Below are 18,742 nucleotides of genomic sequence, written 5' to 3'. Positions count from 1 at the left end.
ACATATAAATTTGCTTCATTTTTTTATTGCGCTTACGTGATTCAATATCCAACTCTGCATGCGAAAGGCTAACAAAATATTTCATTTATCGGAAATACCACTAGATATTTAAGGTCATTCCACGCATTTGATCCCATAGCTTGTAATGTGCATGTGCGTTTATCTGTGACTGTGTCTTTCTATTACAAATATTTCAATTTTTTTTTTTTTTTGAAGTCGTAAAAAAGTATTTGCGCTGTTACAACACAAATTCATTTTGTTTCATTTTATTTTTCTCATTTCGCATTTTTTTTTTGTTGTGTGCTTAACTCCATTTCTTTTAATCAATCGAAGTTTTGTGCGCCGGATGTAAATTTCATGTAAAACTTTTAACCAAAAAATTGTATCTCTAGTTTCGTTTGCTGGCTACATAAAATTAATGGGCATGAAATTATAATTTTCGCAACGAATGACTGTGGGTGGCAGGCATTTTTTGTTTTCATACGTAGCTAGCATACGTATAATATACTTGTAACATCTAACAGCATGGGAGTGTTAATATTACATAATGGCAACCCTCAAAAGTAGCTGCAATGACCCAAAAAATCTAAAGCTCCAGTAAGTACTCTCAAAATTTCCAAAATAGTTTTAGAAAAATTAAAAAGAAAACGAACATGTGAATAAAAAATAATTTTCTGCAGCTATACTTTCACTTAGTTATATTTAAAAGTATTCAAAATGATGGTATTGTTTTTAACTTAACATATTAATGAATACAGAAGATGAATTTTAAGTCCATAAAGTTTGGAGCCAAAGTGGCTCGCAAAGCGCTTGGCAAACGCTGTATGGAGATTATCTTCTTCTTAATTGGCCCGACAGCCCTGATATTCGTTTCATTCTCGTGCTAACCGGTTGGGTACCGGCAGTTGAGTACACCAAGTGAAGCCAAGCCCTTTTCAACCTGATCTTTCAAACGCAGAGGTGGCCTTCCTCTTCCTCTGCTACTAACAGCAGGTATCCCATCGAACACTTTACTTATAAAGTGAGTTTTGCTTTCGTCAAGAGGGGACTTCACTACTATGCGCCTATTTAATCGAAAGTAGCGCTTGTTGGCAAGAGATATTATCACTGTCAACAGTGACGAGAGTGCTGATATGGGAATGTAAGGATTACCTATTTGATGACAAAAGGTAGTTTGTCTTATCCTCATTGGTGAAGACCCATTCGCTAAGCTTCTTTCGTTAGGTCCATGATATCAATATCATCTACAATGCACAAGTATATGTAGAATACAGAGTGGGCACCTTCCGAGAACAGCTACTTTTATATTGGTGAATTAGATAATTGAGTCTTCCTTCCTGTCCTTTCTGCTCCAGATTAGCATCAGTGGAACACTTTCTTAACACTTAACACTTTCTTTCATTTTGGAAAGATTAAGGCTAAAACACTTTGGTTCTGTAAACCCAGCTACTACTCTCAAATCTGTAACATCGTGAAACATTTCAAGTATATATAATTTCATCAAAGAAAGCCATTTAAGTATTTGAAATTTTTTCACTATGTATACGAGGGGTGCCTTTTATATGTCGGAATTTGGCAACTGACAGCTGTATCGCAAAATATGGCATTTTTTGGCTTTTACGTACTCAGAACGTTTTGAAATACCAGCGTTATTTGTGTTGTTTACAGTAACTTAAAAGATTCATCTCAGTCCAAAAATGAAATTAAATCGTGAACATTTTCGTGCGATTATTTTTAACAACTTTCGACGTGGATTAACTCAGCAACATTGCATGGATGAACTTAATTAATTTTTTGGCGATGAAGCTCCATCAAGGACCAGTATTTATCGATGGTATGGTGAATTAAATCGTGGTCGTAGTTCACTCCAAGACGAATTTCGTGAAGGTCGTCCAAAATCAGTTGTTGTTCTGAAAACCATTGATGCTGTGCGCGAACTGATATTGCAAGATCGTCATGTGACCTATCGTGAGATTGAGACAATCTTAGGCATTAGTGGGACCAGCGTACATTCAATATTGCATAAACATTTGACTGTCAAAAAAATTTGTTCGCGTTGGATCCCACACAATTTGTCAATCGCTCAAAAAAAGGCTCGTGTCGATTGGTCGAAGGAAATGCTCAAAAAATACGATCGCGGGCCTTCGAAACACGTCTATGACATCATGACAGGTGATGAATCATGGACTTACGCGTATGAGCCCGAAAGTAAACAGCAATCGACTGTATGGGTGTTTCAAGATGAGCCAAATCCAATAAAAGTTGTTCGCGCACGAAGCACTTCTAAGCAAATGGTCGCCTGTTTTTTCGGAAAAACCGGACATGTTGCAACCGTACCACTAGAACAACGCAGAACAGTAAATTCTGAGTGGTACACAACAAACATAGTCCTGACTTGGCACCGAATGACTTCTTTTTATTCCCGTACGTAAAAAACAAACTGAGAGGTCAACGTTTTTCGACACCTGAAGAAGCGGTTGCAACATTCAGAATGCATGTTTTGGAGGGACCTCATTCAGAGTGGCAAAAGTGCTTCGACAATTGGTTCAAACGCATGCAAAAGTGTATAGATCTTCATGGAGAATATTTTGAAAAACAATAAAGAGATTTTCGATGATTAAAATTTGTTTTTGTTCTCTAATCCCGACATATAAAAGGCACCCCTCGTATAATGAATAATATTAGTTTAATATCTTTAAAGTTCACGTATTTCATATGCATTCCTATACTTAACTTTAAGTTAGAGAGTCGATGGCCTAAGCTGTTTCTACTCTATTACTGACATTAAGCGTTGTATTTCATACTTTGTTTAATAAAAATAATAATAATAGATAATTGAGTGAAGTCAGTACAGAAAGTAAACAAATCTTTGTGAGTAAATGTATGCACCTGCAGATGTACATGTCGCCGATTTATTCCATATTATTGGCTATCCACTTACTTTCGCGTATTCTTCTTCTTATTTTTATTTATTTATTTTCCGTATTGAGTTCATGGCACTTGGAAACGAGAAACCTTGTATTCTAAAGGGTTTTCCAATAACAGGTGTTATTTTGAATGAGATTGCGCTATCGAGAGATGATTAGCGATTTTTTATGGTCGGAATTGAATGGTATTGATCTAGACAACGTTTATTTTCAACAAGACGGTGCTACGTGCCACACAAGCAACGAAACCATTGATCTTTTACGGGAAAGTTTCCGGACCGTGTTATCTCTCGAAGAGGTGATCACAATTGGTCACCGAGATCTTGTGATTCAACACCTTGTGACTTTTTTCTTTGAGGCCAACAGCCCTGGGTCGAATCAAGAATTCGTGAGCCTATCGAGGTCATAGGGCAGCCAATTTGCAATTCGGTTATGGAAAATTGCATGAAAAAGATATTGTCCTGTGGTCGTGGTGGTCATTTGCCTGATGTTATTTTCCACTATTAACGGCATATCTTCCTCTTTTTTTCTTTTCTTTTTCTTTGAATATCAAAATAACACCTAAGCCTATAAGCAGAATATGTCAGCAATTGCGCGCTCTTAACATATATGGTGCTTGCGCGATCAAGTTATGGGACTAGCACAATCTTTTCCACCGAAATTTCTTTTACGCGGCAAATAGTCACCTGTTTGAAACCTTGTTTGCTATCAAATGGCTCGGAGAGGTCCTTTTAAATTATAATGGAGCTGCTGGTATAGCTAAATTAGACGCTGAAGCATATAAGTAGCTTCTTTTTATGCTGTCGAAGCGGCCTTAAAGTTGACCAACAGATAGTAAGTAGTATGGGTTCTCCTTCCATGGGTATTTTCTTAGACTTGGCGTATTGTGAATATCTGATCGATTGTAGATTTTCCAAGTCTTAGGCCACACAGGTAAAGTCCAATCATTTGGTTCATGGTGGGCTTCAGTCTTTCGCACAAGACGCTCGATGGGATCTCACACGTAATATTTATTTTATTTCTACGGCACTCGACACTGATTGCAAGAGCACCCATCTTAGGGATTGGGAAGAGCACATGTGGAGGTTAGTTTAATGAAATATTCTTTATGGTATTAAATTGAAGAAAGATATTTTTTTATTGGCAAACAGACAGAAGATGGGTGCTAACCTCAATAAAAGGCTAGAGAGTGTTCTTCAAAAGTTCTTCTCAATAAGTTGGTTACAGTCACATCTTTGAAGAAGTGCTGGATGCCTAACCACAGCAGGGTCAGGCACAATGAGATCGCCGACGAGCCATTTAGTTATCCGGTCGGTAAAATGGTCATTAAGTCAATAGTTAGAGCTGAATAATTAGTGCAATGTTGTTTGCAACTGACCACATTTGGGTGTTGCTTTTCAATTGTAAAGGGGTGGCCCATCAAAATAGGTTTTCTCCTTCAAAAATAGGTTTTTGTAAAATGTTCAATATTACACGTAGTCATTTAAAAGCCATATAGCCAGTGAGTTAATCAATAGCATTGCCACTCGAATATCAAGCCACTTAGGTAATTTTTTTATTTTTATAACAGGAAAAAAAATTATGGATTAAGTAAATAATTCCATCACAGTTTATATAGACAAACTTTTCGAGCTAAAGAGATTTATAACTTAGATCTCACCAAGTAATTAAGAGTGCCTAATAGGCATTGAGCGTGCTTTAAGGAGTACTAATGATAAGCTACTACATATCCCAGATAACGATGCTTTCATGTCTCTTATTTACCTATAAGGCATTAGAGACCGGCAACGGTATTAAGCTGCTTTTACTGTTAACGAACTGGTGGATTTTACATCTTACCTTGGACGACACTTGGTACACATATTACGCCTTGTCCAAGGTAGTTTGGTACGCAAAATGAGCGAAATCGGTCAATAACTACGGTCACTTGCCAATTAACGGTAATTCTTAAAACAAAAAAGTGATATCTCTGTTCTAAATAAAGGAAAATTACTCAAATTTAGAACCAATCAGGAACCAAGAAAAATAAATGCGAGTATCTCGATAACAACTTTATAAAATTCGCTCAAACTTGGGTACCATCTCATTTAGATCTGACGAAAATATTATTGAATTGGAGTAAAAAACTAAACTAAACTAAATTTCCGACTGTCCATCTGATGCTACAAGCTGCAATAACTTTCGTTATAGGTATATGAGTTTGTTTGATTTTAAAAACAAAGACAAGACAGCCAGCCGAAATGAAATTTTCCTAAAAGGGGTGCGTCTACATAAAGTTCAGTTCGGACCGCATTTAGACTTCTTTACTTCGTTCCGTTAATTCCAGCTGTAAAGTGCAGCGTTTCATACTCTTAAATATTTTCTCCAGTAAAGGTAGTGAAAATATCGCAACTCAAGCAAAAGGTAACCCAAATTCTAATATAACCAATCAATTAATAATTAAATAGAATAAAAAAATTTTTTCCACTATTCAGATTGTTTTGTAAAAGCGCAATTTTTGAAACGCTAGGATTAATGTCATAGTTTAATGTCGGTTTCATTTTCACTAATATAATAACGGTGATGTATTCCACCTTCACTACCATTAGAGCTAATGGTATTAGTTAGCCATGACCTCCCCGGTACTTTGGCAAAAAAAAATATGTATCTAAATTATGCTTCACAAACACAACCAGGACTATTACTTGCCTTCAATTAAAGCAATGAATTATCATCATATCTCCGATGGTTAGGAATGTTGACACTTTTAATGTTGGCAATGATGCTGACATTTTTGAGAGATATTTTTCAAGTGCTATGAAGAAAAAAAGAAGAAAAATCCTTTTAAAATATTGCATTACATTGTCGTCGCCCGGCATGTGATAAAAATTTCACTTTCTTGGCAGTAATTTCCTGCTGGAAAAGTTATGATAACTACCCTCATACTGTAAGACAATAAAATGCAAGGCAAAAACAAAAGAAGTAAGGATGTCACTGAGCTCGCTTCGAAACTGTTTTATTGTGAATAAAAATTTATCAAATGTTGTTTTATCGAATACTTTGGTTATAGTGAAAAAGAAAAACACGTTTTAGAATTTTGAATTGTCGAGGCCTACCTCATCGTTTACAATATTTCACCTTTAAGGGGTTACATGGGTTTCGTCGGGTAAAAAAAGGTCTATTTTGAATATTTTTTTTTTCAAATTAATTCAAACTTTTTTCTATCTTATAGATACATATTTAAAGAATAATTTCTGAAATTTTCAAAAAAAAAAAATTAAAACTCCTCCATTGCGACGTCATTTCGGGGACCCCTCGAAAAAAAGGTGCGTCAGCATAACTCATTAAAAATGACAGGCTCATTAAAAATGAAAAAACAAAAATAAGTGCTTTAGTTAAGACCATGAACTCGTGCTTGAACGAAGGAAAGAAAAATTGGAATTGTGGCAGACATTTTTTCAAAAAAATTAAAATTTAGGTCAAATTTGCTTGAAATTTTGTTTTTTTTTAATAGTTGTAATTAAAAAAAAAAAAAAATCTTTCGTTCAAACACGAATAAATTGTATTTCGAACACCTGTGTAAAATTTCATCAAAATCGATTGAGTAGTTTTCGAGAACATTTGACAACCGACTTTGAAAACACGGTTCCGAGAAAAACGCGTTTAAAGTTTTGAGTAACAATAAAAGTGGCTTGGAGCACACACATTCCCAAGGCTATATCTCCGAATTTATTATTCGGATCGACTTGAAAATTTTGGATAATATTCCTGAGAAATTGTAGAAATTAATAAGCAAAAAAAAAAAATAAATCGATTTTTGAACCAACGAAACCCATGTAACCCCTAACAAATAAAAAAACTTCCCTGACAGTGATCAGATAATAAATTAATTTTCTTAAATTACTTTTCTATACGAATATTGGCATGCGTATTGATTTTTCATGTACAGATATAAACATATTTGATTAAGATGCTATGGCAAATATTGCGCGAACCTTTAACCAGAAAATAGGAAGATAAAAGGAATACTCGGCCTGAATGTAATAGCAACGCACCGATTCCACTCCATAAACAAACAATTTGGACATGTTTATGATTGTCATGTAGAAATATCCGTTGAAGCTCGCTTGAGAACCTGCTTATTTATCAAATAGGGTGTACAAGTTATTAAAGAGCCCTTTCGGCGCATATTCACAAGAAGGCGAAAAGTATCCAAGCTTTACATGTCATGTTCTCCCCATCGGTTTTTCTCGAACTTGTCGTTAACGATGTTTGTGACAAAAAATCTTTTTGGCTTATTGTGCCCATTCGCGTTAATTCTAAGCACTCTACAGGCTTTACAGATTATTCTACCTGGAAAATGACGCATTCGGTATTCGAAACGAGAGAAAGACCTCAAGTTCCTTGAAAAATACACTTCATGAGTCACTCTCATAAAAAACACTGGGCTTGAACGTTTTTGTTGAAAACCAACGAAAAAATAATGTAATCTAATAATCTGCCTAACGCTAAAAACTTGTTGAGAGTACTCTCTGATTGCACATTTGGAAAACATCTCGCGAATGTGCAGTTCTCTTTACAGCTGATTCAGGGTTACGTTTACTACGTTCGTTGTACGCGATCTTAAAGCATCAGTAGCATATTCAAAATCTGCGCGTTGAACACTTACACTGCCTACGTCCAAATTGGCTTGGATTCCCCTTGCATCGACAACGAGAGATCGAGAGTGTCTTACACTTATTGGTGGATCTATCTCTTAATTTTTGCCAGACGTTACAATCGAAGTCATGACGCAAGCATATCATTAAATTTTATAAAAGATATTAAAACAACGGCAACACACATGGCCGTATATACAGGCAGAAAGTTACAATCAACTGCTGCTTAATCGCTGGTCTTCAAGAAATAATCAAATTGCTATAAAAATCAATAACTATTATACGCACACAGATGAGCAGCATACAGCCAAGTAAACAAGCAACCAATACCAACAAACACAGCAATGCTATACAGTCGTTAACTCGCTGGCAGCAAAACAACTTTCAGCAACGGAGGTGCCTAGCAACTCGCATGTTGCATGCCGCTATACTGGCAGCAACCAACAAGTGGCTTGCGATAACATCAGCAGCACGCACATAAACTCTTTCGCATTCGTATTTCTACGAGTTTTGTTAAAAAAAACAATACATTCCACATACGCCGTGTGTTGCGCAGGCGACAGGTGTTGGGGATAGTAGAGAGGTAAATACATACATATATACGTACGCATATGTCTGCCAATATTGGTATTCCTATACATATTTATATGCGTGCAACCTGCATGTATGTGCGTACAGAAACCTGCGCTTTTTTATGCTGGTTTACTATTTGCTTGTGGCGCACATTTTATAGCCGTTCCGGTTCCAAGTACCACTACTTTCCATATGTGTTTTTCGCTGCTTTACTTTACTCATTTCCCATTCAGCACTTAAATTTTGAATAGTGCAGTAAAACCGTTATTCTTTTGTGGATAGACATTGCCAAATCTAGGTGTTGCAGAGCTATATAACTGCTGCTGCAGTAATAACAATTTTCAATGGTGAGAGCTGAAAACAATTCAGTTACCAAATCATCTGTTAGAGAATTGATAACCATTGGAAATATGAAGGTATGTAGGGTGCATAATTCACACTGAAACTGTACCCTATTCTTAATCCATGAATTAAGCCTGCCTTGACGATATTCAGTTTCGGAATTATAGAGCTCTAAGGTTACACAGGCTTACAAATGACTAATGTTTTTTTAACATGAACCGGACTATAAAATTCCTATGTAAATCCCGTCGCTGAGTTCAAAAAGCACATAATTTTTTTATGTTTTCGAGATATCGCCAAATAAAGATTTTTGATTAAAGAAAAAAATGTTGGTCATAAAAATGATATTACACATTGGAGCAATGTTTTTTTCTTTTTTATTGTACAAAATTTTAGGCCCAGTAGGTGGCGCTGTTTTCACTTTAATACCTTCCCATCGCTATTGTAATGAGCATTTTTTACATTGCGCATGTAATCACTGATTTAGGCCAAATCAATTTTTATGATGTGAGCAAATATATCCAATGTGATTTATGCATTTGATATTAACAAATAGGCAGGCGAAAATTCAAAATTTTCAACAAATTTTTGAACGATAAACCTAATTCTTTTGGAGTTTTCGAAATGTAAATGGGTAAGGCTTTCTCAAGTGGGCCACAAAATTACCAAAGTGAATATTTTGCGATGAAATTCAGCCAGGACTGAGTTCTATCATCCAGAAGCACACTCAGAAAATTTTGTTGTAAAATTCTAAATAGTTTTTGTTTTATTAACCATCGAAATTTTTTGCAGCGCTTGAATAATTATCACATTTCTCGTAAAGTAAGTATTCGATTACAACGATTTTTCAACTGCAGACTGATAAAGGATGATATTTTCCAAAAACGTTATTTTTGTTCCGAAACTTGATGGTTTGTTGTTGTAAATAATTTTTTTTAAGAAACAATTAAAAATTTGACTAATTTCTGCGCCTCTGGGATGAAAATTTTTTAAGGATATTAAGTTGTTAAACGTAATCGTAGATATTTTACTTTTAAAACTCTTTACCAAAATTTTCAACAATAATTCTCAACATAATTCTCAAAAGCAATATTAGTTTGGGGAAAAAGAAATCCATTACTTTCTCGGTAGATCTCGGTATCCCGTATAGTATCGATCCAACTATTTAATGTTTATGCTCGTTGTCAAGGTGAAATTTCACACTAAAGAGTTCGCTTGCTGTTTTTTGTTTGGTAAAGGCGAATTTGCCAGCTGATTACGTACAATTTTGATTTCGTCGATTCCATTCAGGCATTTGTGATGTTAAGGAATATGTTAATAATGTCGATAAATCACAGAAATAATCGAGGTTTACAGACATTTTTGCCATCGCCCAAGAGCTACAAGTAGACCATAAAACAAATTTAAATTGCGACAACATTTACAAAAACTAATATATTATTATCAAAAATGTTTCAGTTTATCGTAATTGTTATGGCACTCAAACAAATTGTAAGAAAAATTTATGACAATATCCCAAATACTAGGATCACTTGAGATAGAATCACTCTATAATTAAATAATGTTTAAATAAATGTTTTCTAAACCGACTTTGGATGTGCAACATACAAATGTTCTGCAATGATGATTTAACTTCAGTCCCATTATTATTCCATACTCCTGTAGGAGCTAAGGAATTCAACAAAAGTTTTCCAAAAATTTATATTTCTAGACATAAATCTCAGTTCATTAAGCGATTTTCCAGTTTCATTGTGGATAGTCCATTGCCAAGTCATCAATGGTCTGCCTCTTCTTCTCGTTCCTTGCGAGTTCCAAGTCAAGACGGCATGCAGTATTTCCTCATAAGGTTTTCGCAGAGTACGCCCTATACATCCATATTTTCTTCTCTTTATTTGACTGTTGATGTTATTTTGGTGTGTAATTATCCAGAGCTCCACGTTGTTATAACTCTTGGCCGCCATATCTTAAGTATATTACGCAGACACCATCCAAGTTTCGGATCCGTACATCAGCACGAACTTAACGCAAGCGTTAAACATTTTAACCTTTGTGCAAGTCGTGGTATTGTTGGAGCTCCATATATTTCGAAGCCTACAAATGCATTACGTACCTTATTTATTCGGTTGTAAACGTCACTTTTTGCACCACCATCTATGGACGGACCTAGATATGCGGGTATAAAAAGAGAGCAAACTTTTCTGTTTAGTCTGGATTCATCCAGAATCCAACTAGCGCTTGACCACCATTTTGTTGCCACATCCTCCCTACCAACTCGTTTAACGGTTAATTACAGCCTGATTATATCTAGTATGTGAGGTTTAGGAACCTTATTAGGTTATTGCCGTCTAAGTCAGATTCAAGACTCTCGAGCAGTGGTTTGCCAAGGGTTATCATTATCTCTTCCACAAAGCAACGCGTCACATATGAAATGGGAAATCGTTTCCTTTTTCTCTGGTTGGTTGCATCTGTGACAGTGTGTGTTATGAATGATGCCGATTTTGTCTGCCTTCAATGTTCCGATGTTCCGATGTCCCGTGACCCAGATTAAGGTAACACTATGGTTTTCACTCAAGGAGATAAGGCTATACCTACTGTGTTCCACCACTTTAGAGGTTGTTATAGCCGAACTCAGTGTCTAGATTGCTGCTTGGAAAAATAGCGATATTGTCCGATATAATAGAGAAATCTGCGATTAGGAACCTACAAGCCTCCCCAACGGCCAGTACTTCCGCCTGGAAAACAAGGAATATACACAAATTTGTCGATTCTGTTGTTGTTGTTGTTGTTGTTGTTGAGGTGGTTGAACATTTCTTAGCTGAAATGCTCCTAATTAGTGACCAGCACCGTTTTAATACCACTTAATACCACTATCTCGTGAAATGATGAGTTGTTGTTGTTGTTGTTTTTTTTTTTTTTTTTTTTTTTTTTTTGTGTTTCCGAGTCAGATCCATTTAGTGAGGTCCAAGTATAGGAGCAAATCCTTTATCTCGATGACTGAGATCTCCTTAATTTGCTGTAGGAAAGGCTTACCGAAGGATCGGAGTCGTGCCCTGGCTAGTCCCGGACATTCACATAAATAGTGGAACAGACTTTCCTTCACCCCTTCCGCTTGACAGCTTCTACAGATAGGATTGAAGGGTAGGTTGAGTCTAGCTGCATGATCCCCTACTTTCCAATGCCCTGTAAGGGTTGCAGTGATACGTGAAATGTTTCGCCGAGAACATCCTAACAGGTCATTCGTCCTTTGGATTTTATATGACGGCCATGTGTTTTTTGTTGTGATACATGTAGGTATTTGCTTCCATCTTATTTCGACTAAAGCATGATAGTGTGAAGCAATAGATGCTTTTAGTGTGTTCAGTGGGGTGGAAACTGCCACCGCCTCTGCTATGTCTAGTGTTGAGCCCTTTCTTGCTAGCTCATCCGCTATCTCATTGCCTCGTATGTTCCTATGACCGGGAACCCATATCAGGGTAATTTCAAGCCAATGGCTGAGCAATTTCAGCTTCTCTCTACACTGTAGGACCAGTTTGGATGAAATGTAGTTGGAGTCTAAGGCCTTAATAGCTGCTTGACTGTCTGAGAAGATAGCTACTCTTGCACCAACTACCTTGTAGAGTTCTAGGGATTTGCATGCTTCTCTGATCGCTAAAAGTTCTGCCTGGAACACGCTGGCATAATCAGGAAGACGAATTGATTGAGATAGGTTGAGTGGCTCCGAATGGAAGCCAGCTCCCACACCACAGTTCATCTTAGAACCATCGGTATAAATTTCGATATCGTGTCTTCCAATCACCTCTCCTTTGCTCCACTCGGCTCTCGGTGGAAAACGTACCGTAAAGCCTTTCTTGAAGTTGAGGTCGGGGACTGTGTAGTCTGATCCGTTTTTGAGCAGCGGGGGTCCCTGTAGGAGGATCTTGCTGTGACCGTACGGCCTTGTTGTCCAGCTTCCTATGTCTCTGAGTCTCACCGCGCTGCAAGTAGCTATTGTTTTAATGTGTAAATCTAATGGCAATAGATGTGTTAGTACATTGAGCGCTTCAGTAGGACTGGTGCTAAGCGCTCCTGTAGTCAAGATACACGCTGTTCTTTGTATCTTGTTCAGCTTAGTTTTGTTGTATTTCCTTTCTGTTGCAGGCCACCAAACTAGTGCCGCATATGTTAGTATTGGCCTTACAATGGCTGTGTAGGACCAGTTGGATAATTTTGGTTGGATACCCCATTTTTTTCCCAACATTCTCTTACATGTGTAAGATTCTAAGTCTATGAGAATATATATCTGCTCCAACACCACAATCCCCTTTAAAGCCATCTGTATAGACTGTAATGTCGAAGTTGTTTAGTGAGAATCCCTTACGCCATTCCTCTTAAGTTGAAAAGAGACTGGCAAAATTCCTATTGAATGCTACCGTCGTGTTCTGAGCTTGTCGGAATAATAGATTGGCATGACCATACGTTTTTTTCTATCCAGTGACTCGCTTCAGTTAACCTAAATGCATTCATGATTGACACCTTCTTGATATGTAGATCTCTCTGAATAACGTGTGTCAGTGCATTAAGAGGATAGGACATAATTTGATTGTGGAAGCTTTTATTGCACAGGCTAACTTTTGTATTCTGCCAAATAATTTCTTTCCACCAAACTAGCGATCCATACTATAGAATTTGTCGTATAACCGCCTTAAATAACCTACTACTTTGTTGAGGAAGTTTTTGAACAAGTGAACACTGAAAACAATCATCACAAAGCCAAAGCAAAGACTTGAAAAGTATAATGAATACCTTCGCCACCGATTTGAGCAAGTCACTAACGTCCAACAAACTCATCTGATTTGTACGTGCTCATCGTCATTTTTCACATTAGCAGCATGATTCGGGAAGGTTCTCTAGATCGAAGTGTTTCTCGGATTTGTTGTATTCAGCATATACATATTTGAATGCTACCCACTTCTAGTAAAAACTATTTGATACAATAGTAACCGAGTGCAAAAATTAAAGATTCCGCTAAAATTGATGACTTGACTTCTACATTCGAGTTACTTCACATCCAAGATCAACATAATGCCCTCGCTTTAAGCATTTAACAAATAATTCACTTGTTTTTGCATAATCTAACAAATATCTCTAATAGGTGTATATCAATAATACCATCAATCACGTAATAACAGCAAAAAGGCAGATAACTGCAAGCTTTGTACGACCAAAGACGCACTCCTAAATTTCGTTAATCTGCTGTAAAAATTAAGGTAATCCTATAAACAAACTAGTTTCATACTAGCCAATACGTGATTGGCTTCAGAACCAATACAGCGGCCATGTGAAAAGAGTCAAAAGTAAAGTCTCAAATCGGATTTTTTTCGATTTTAAGAATTCTATGCGTCAATAAGAATTAACAAAAATTAGTTTTTCCGAAATAAATTAAAAGAGTCTACGAAAATGTATGCGTTTATCATTGAATAAACATAAATACTAAACAGAAAATTTTTCTTAAAGTAACTCTAAATTTTTTATACAAATTTTTGTTCATATTTCCACCAGTCGGCAGAGCTCACTTAAAATGAGTGTTGTGTGCCATGGTGGCAGTCGCGAAAGTCGCCAATACAAAGGTATTGTTGTTGCCGTGAATTTAAATTTTTATGCATACATATATGTGTAATAATTTTATTTATTTATTTATTTATTTATTTAAAGAGAAACAATTATAAATAATTGCTCCACTTACATCTAAAGCACTGACTGCCAGGGCCGTCGGCTAGAAACATTTTTTTTTTTTTTTTTTTTTTTTGTAATAATTATTTTGAATTATTTTTCTAGCAAATAAATGTGTAAAATAAAGGAGGTGCGACGTAGTGAATGCAAAAATAATTACAATAATTTTTTCCAACGTTCCACATCTGCCTTATGTTCTAATTTACGTTTTATTTTAAGTGACATCTAAGACTAGACAGTCAATTTGCCACTGCCAGCCATTTCTTTTTTCTGTCAAAAAATGACATTTCTTACTTTTCGTTGATGGAATGGATGGACTCACAGCAACTCAGCGCCAAAGTCATATAATATTATGGACTCAGCTGAGCGAGGAATTTTTACGGCAGTCCGAAAGCAATTTGATGTCTTGCTTTTAGTACGGTAAATGATATCGTCATACCCATTTAAACAGTCAATCGACAGTCCGATTTACAGCAGGGTGCATGCAGTGTATCAGATATCAAACGAACTAATCAGCTTAAAACACAATAAAAAGAAAAACTGAAAGTTGGACAATACTCGCACATTGCAAAAAATACTACAGTGCGGACAACATGACACGTATTTATACATACATACAGACTTACACATATAAGTATATTACATGTGCGAAAGTAGTTTGGAACGCCCAAAAAGCAGCCAATTAACTTGCAATTACATAAAAGCTGGTAGCTACAAATTAACTGATTACCCACCAAAACAAACCCCAATAAGTGAAAAAAGAAAGAGCTATCAGCAGGGAGTGTACATTGTCAGCGATCACTAAACAAGATGTGTGTTAATGGGAAACACTGTTAACATCAACAAAGGAGAAAAAGTTGAATACATACATAAATTTTATACCGAGGTGTAAAATCAAAGAATCTCAAACATAAACAAAACATAAAATACCGCAAATTATACATATGTACTCACTTAGATTACATATTTCGGTATATCTAGGCATGTAAGCATATGTAAAGGGTGATCAAATTGGAGGTACATTTTCCAATAGGTTTTTGTTTTTTTTGACAGATCACCCGTGACCACTGTCAAACTAAATGCATAATTCTTTCAGCATTCATTGACATTTCACCGCGGAAAGACGTTCACCTCAGCAACGTTTATAAATCGTACAATTTTGTTACGAAGATCGACGTTCTGCGAAAAGTGCTAATCGCGCACTCAGGCCAACTTATGGTGTACATAACCGTTCACCGATGAGACCCATTGTTAGCTACGTCAAAAACAGGTTTGCCGTATTTGGGCTGAAGAGCAACCCGAAGTCATTCAAGAACGCACATTACATACATTGAAAACAACCATTTTTGACGGTCTATGGGCTGGAGGAATCATCAGCCCATATTTCTTCAAAGACGTGGCTGACGCCAATGTAACATTAATTGGCTAACGCCATCCCGCTATAATACATGACTTTTTGATGCCCGTGATCTCCCCAACATTTGGTTTCAACAATACGGTGCTACTTACTATACATCCCGTGAAACAATGTATTTACTGCGCCGTCGTTTCGGTGAGCAATTTATCTCTGATATCGGACCAGTGGATTGGCCATCAAGATCGTGTGATATCACACCTCTGCACATTTATTTGTGGGGGTATGAAACGTCCAAATGCTTTGTGGATAAACGAGTTTCAATTGAGGCATTGGAAGTTAAGATTACCAAAGTTATTCACGAGATACCGTCCGAAGTCCTCAAGTGAGTCTTTCAAAAGTGGTGTTTAAGGATAGCCGAATTACGGCGCAGTTGGGCCAACGAAGAGTATTATCTTTAAAAAATAAATGCCATGGATGGTTCTATACAAAATAATAAAGATTACCCAATTAATTTGAATTTAGTTGTTTTATTTCAATTTCGAATCCGATACCTTTAAATTGATCACCCTTTATTATCGAGATAATATCTCAACTTTTTCTTGAGTTCTAGCTTTTAACATCGGGCGCACAGTCATAAATTTATACGTAGAAATGGTGGCTTAGTTTTATTCGATCTCAATAATATTTAAGTCGGATCTAACTGAGGAGGGGAGCAATACAAGATTGGGCAAATTTTATTAAGTCGTTATCGAAACACATGCATTTACCCCAAAGTGGGCGTGGCATCGCACCGTACCGTACCTCGTGTTTATATTTGTGGGTTCGGCATTTGTGCTAAATTTTAGTAATTTCGCTCCATTTATAACAGAGATATCAGGCTTTATCTCTTTTTATAATTAGCGATATATGACAGGTAGGCGAGGTTGACCGTCGGTTTTGCCCATTTTCAATACCAAACTACCCTGGACAAAGATTAATATGTGTAAAAAGTTTCAGTGAAATATTTTACTTTTTGCTGAAGCTATCGACTACTCTTGTCATTTTGAGCAATTTGGGGTTAAAGTATAAATGTCTGTATCTATCTCGATTATTTTATGCTGCTACATTATGTAATACTCTTAGGCACTAGTGCGTGTGGGTATAAAAATATTCTGACCAACACTGGTTATTCAATATGAACATGAAAGAGGATATTTCCAGGATCAGCTTTGCCTATGTATAGCATTAGTACTAGTCGGAATCTGTTCTTACGCTAGATTAAAGTTTTAAAATTTAAGGGAGAGTGCGATTAGTTAATTTAAAATGTTATGTTTAAATAGCTTCATGTATGGTTTATGCCCTCAGACTTCAATAGTAGAATTTAAGAAGGAACTTTTTTATAGTACATTTTAACCCTCTACCTCCTGCCAAAGGAGCATTTTTGACGCTCTTTCGAAACATGTATAACGAAAGTTCATTAAAACAAAAGTGGCTAAAATGGTCCACAAAAAATTTGAGCAGATAATTCCACTGGGGTCGTCCAAGACGAAAAGCTCGCATGTTTTAAAATGTGTGCGTAGGAAAGCTACAACTCTAAAATTAGAGAGGATCGATTTACTTATGACTGTAAAAGTAAAAGTTTATGTAAAAATGTTGAGCAACCCAAGTTGATATTTCTAAAGTTTTCAGCTCTACCAGAAGTGGGTTAAAGGAAATAGGGAGGAATTGTGGAATTTTAAACAATAGGAGGATGATTTTAAAGCTCCTTCTCCCAATAAAAAACCGATTAAAAAACCATTAGCACTGTCGAGGCCAGCTCTCACATCACTGCAAAACCTCTTTAATTGCTATTTCCTAGCAGCGAGAAGGTCCATCGAAAGTCTTAAAGGTCTTTAGCAGGTCCTTGATCTTAATTTCAAAATCTTAAATATTTAATTTATTAGCTTGATATAGAGTTCTTACCTTTAAGCTCCTCAAATTAAATCTTTGTGTTGGTTACATTTTATGCATATGTATTTTGCATCTTTGCATCACTACGTGTTCTGAGCAGTAATTCGATACTTTTATCTCTAAGTTTGGTATTATTTAGCGTGAACTTGCATATAACGGTTTTACTTACTACCTTTATGTGTTCCTTTTTCAGTGAGTTAAAAAATTCATCCCGACCAAAAAATGGAATTAACTCTTGAAAGTTTTCGTGCCATGATTTATTACGATTTTCGGTGAGGATTACGGAGACAGGAGGGCATTGATAAACTTACTTCGACTTTTGGCGTTGAAGCACCACACTTACCCACTATAAAACGCTGATACAACGACTTCCAACGTGGACGTCGATCCTTGCAAGATGAATTTCGTGAAGAACATCAAAAAACGGTTGTTACGCCACAAATAATGGAGGTTGTGCGTTAATTAATAACGCAAGAATATCATGTGACATAAAAAGTGTATTTTCGTTGACTACCGCAGGAAAAAAACTCCTTTCAACTGGTGTAAAGACATGTTGAAGAAATTCAGGCGCGGTGGTACAAAGCACTTTGAGAGCATCATAACAAGTGAAGACTCTGGGAACTATGAATCGGTGTTCCAAGACTATTATTGGATTAGCAAAAGTTGTTTGCGAGAGAAGCATCTCAAAGAAAATGATAGCCTGTATTTTCAGAAAATCAGGTCATGTCGCAACTGTATCACTAGAGAAACTTAAGGGGGGAAGCTGGTCTAGAGCGCAAAAAATGGGCATATTTTATGAATTTATTTTGACTCAACAAAGGAATCAATCGAAAATCTGTGAAATAGGTTTAATAATATAGCTTTCATGGTACAAATACAAAATTTTTCGTCTAAATTAATTTCAAAATGGTCGCTGTCCAGCAGTTCTCCTAAGGCGCCTTTTTTTCTAGTGGGTCCATTGCCGAAGACGTAAACTCCTTAATTTTTGTCCAGGATCAAAAAATAAAATTTTTTTAGTTTCTATATAACAACAGAAAGAGACGTACGTAGGATTTTTTCGATATTTTGTTTTTTCTCGAAATGGTGCACGTTTGAACAAAAAGTTACAATTTTCACTATAAAGAACGACATAAAATTGTTGATTAAAAAAAAAAACTATGTAATATAAATAAAAAATCCTACGTACGTCTCCGGAGAAAGGTATTTCGAATGTATTGTCAAAATTTCGTAAGAATCGGTAAAGATTTGTTCGAGTTATGTCTTCGGCC

At 36.2% G+C, this 18,742-nt stretch overlaps 1 protein-coding gene across 4 annotated transcripts in view; it reads left to right on the top strand.

The window, feature by feature from the left end:
* The window catches only part of LOC128859955 (uncharacterized), a 451,250-nt gene that overhangs the window by 158,379 nt on the left and 274,129 nt on the right, over window positions 1-18,742 (top strand). The gene's annotated exons all lie outside the window — the stretch shown is intronic.

This window comes from Anastrepha ludens, chromosome 4, assembly GCF_028408465.1.
Source record: "Anastrepha ludens isolate Willacy chromosome 4, idAnaLude1.1, whole genome shotgun sequence".
In the NCBI taxonomy this organism is placed as follows: domain Eukaryota; kingdom Metazoa; phylum Arthropoda; class Insecta; order Diptera; family Tephritidae; genus Anastrepha; species Anastrepha ludens.
Note: the sequence above shows the minus strand (reverse complement) of the source record. Positions and strands in the feature narration are given on the sequence as shown.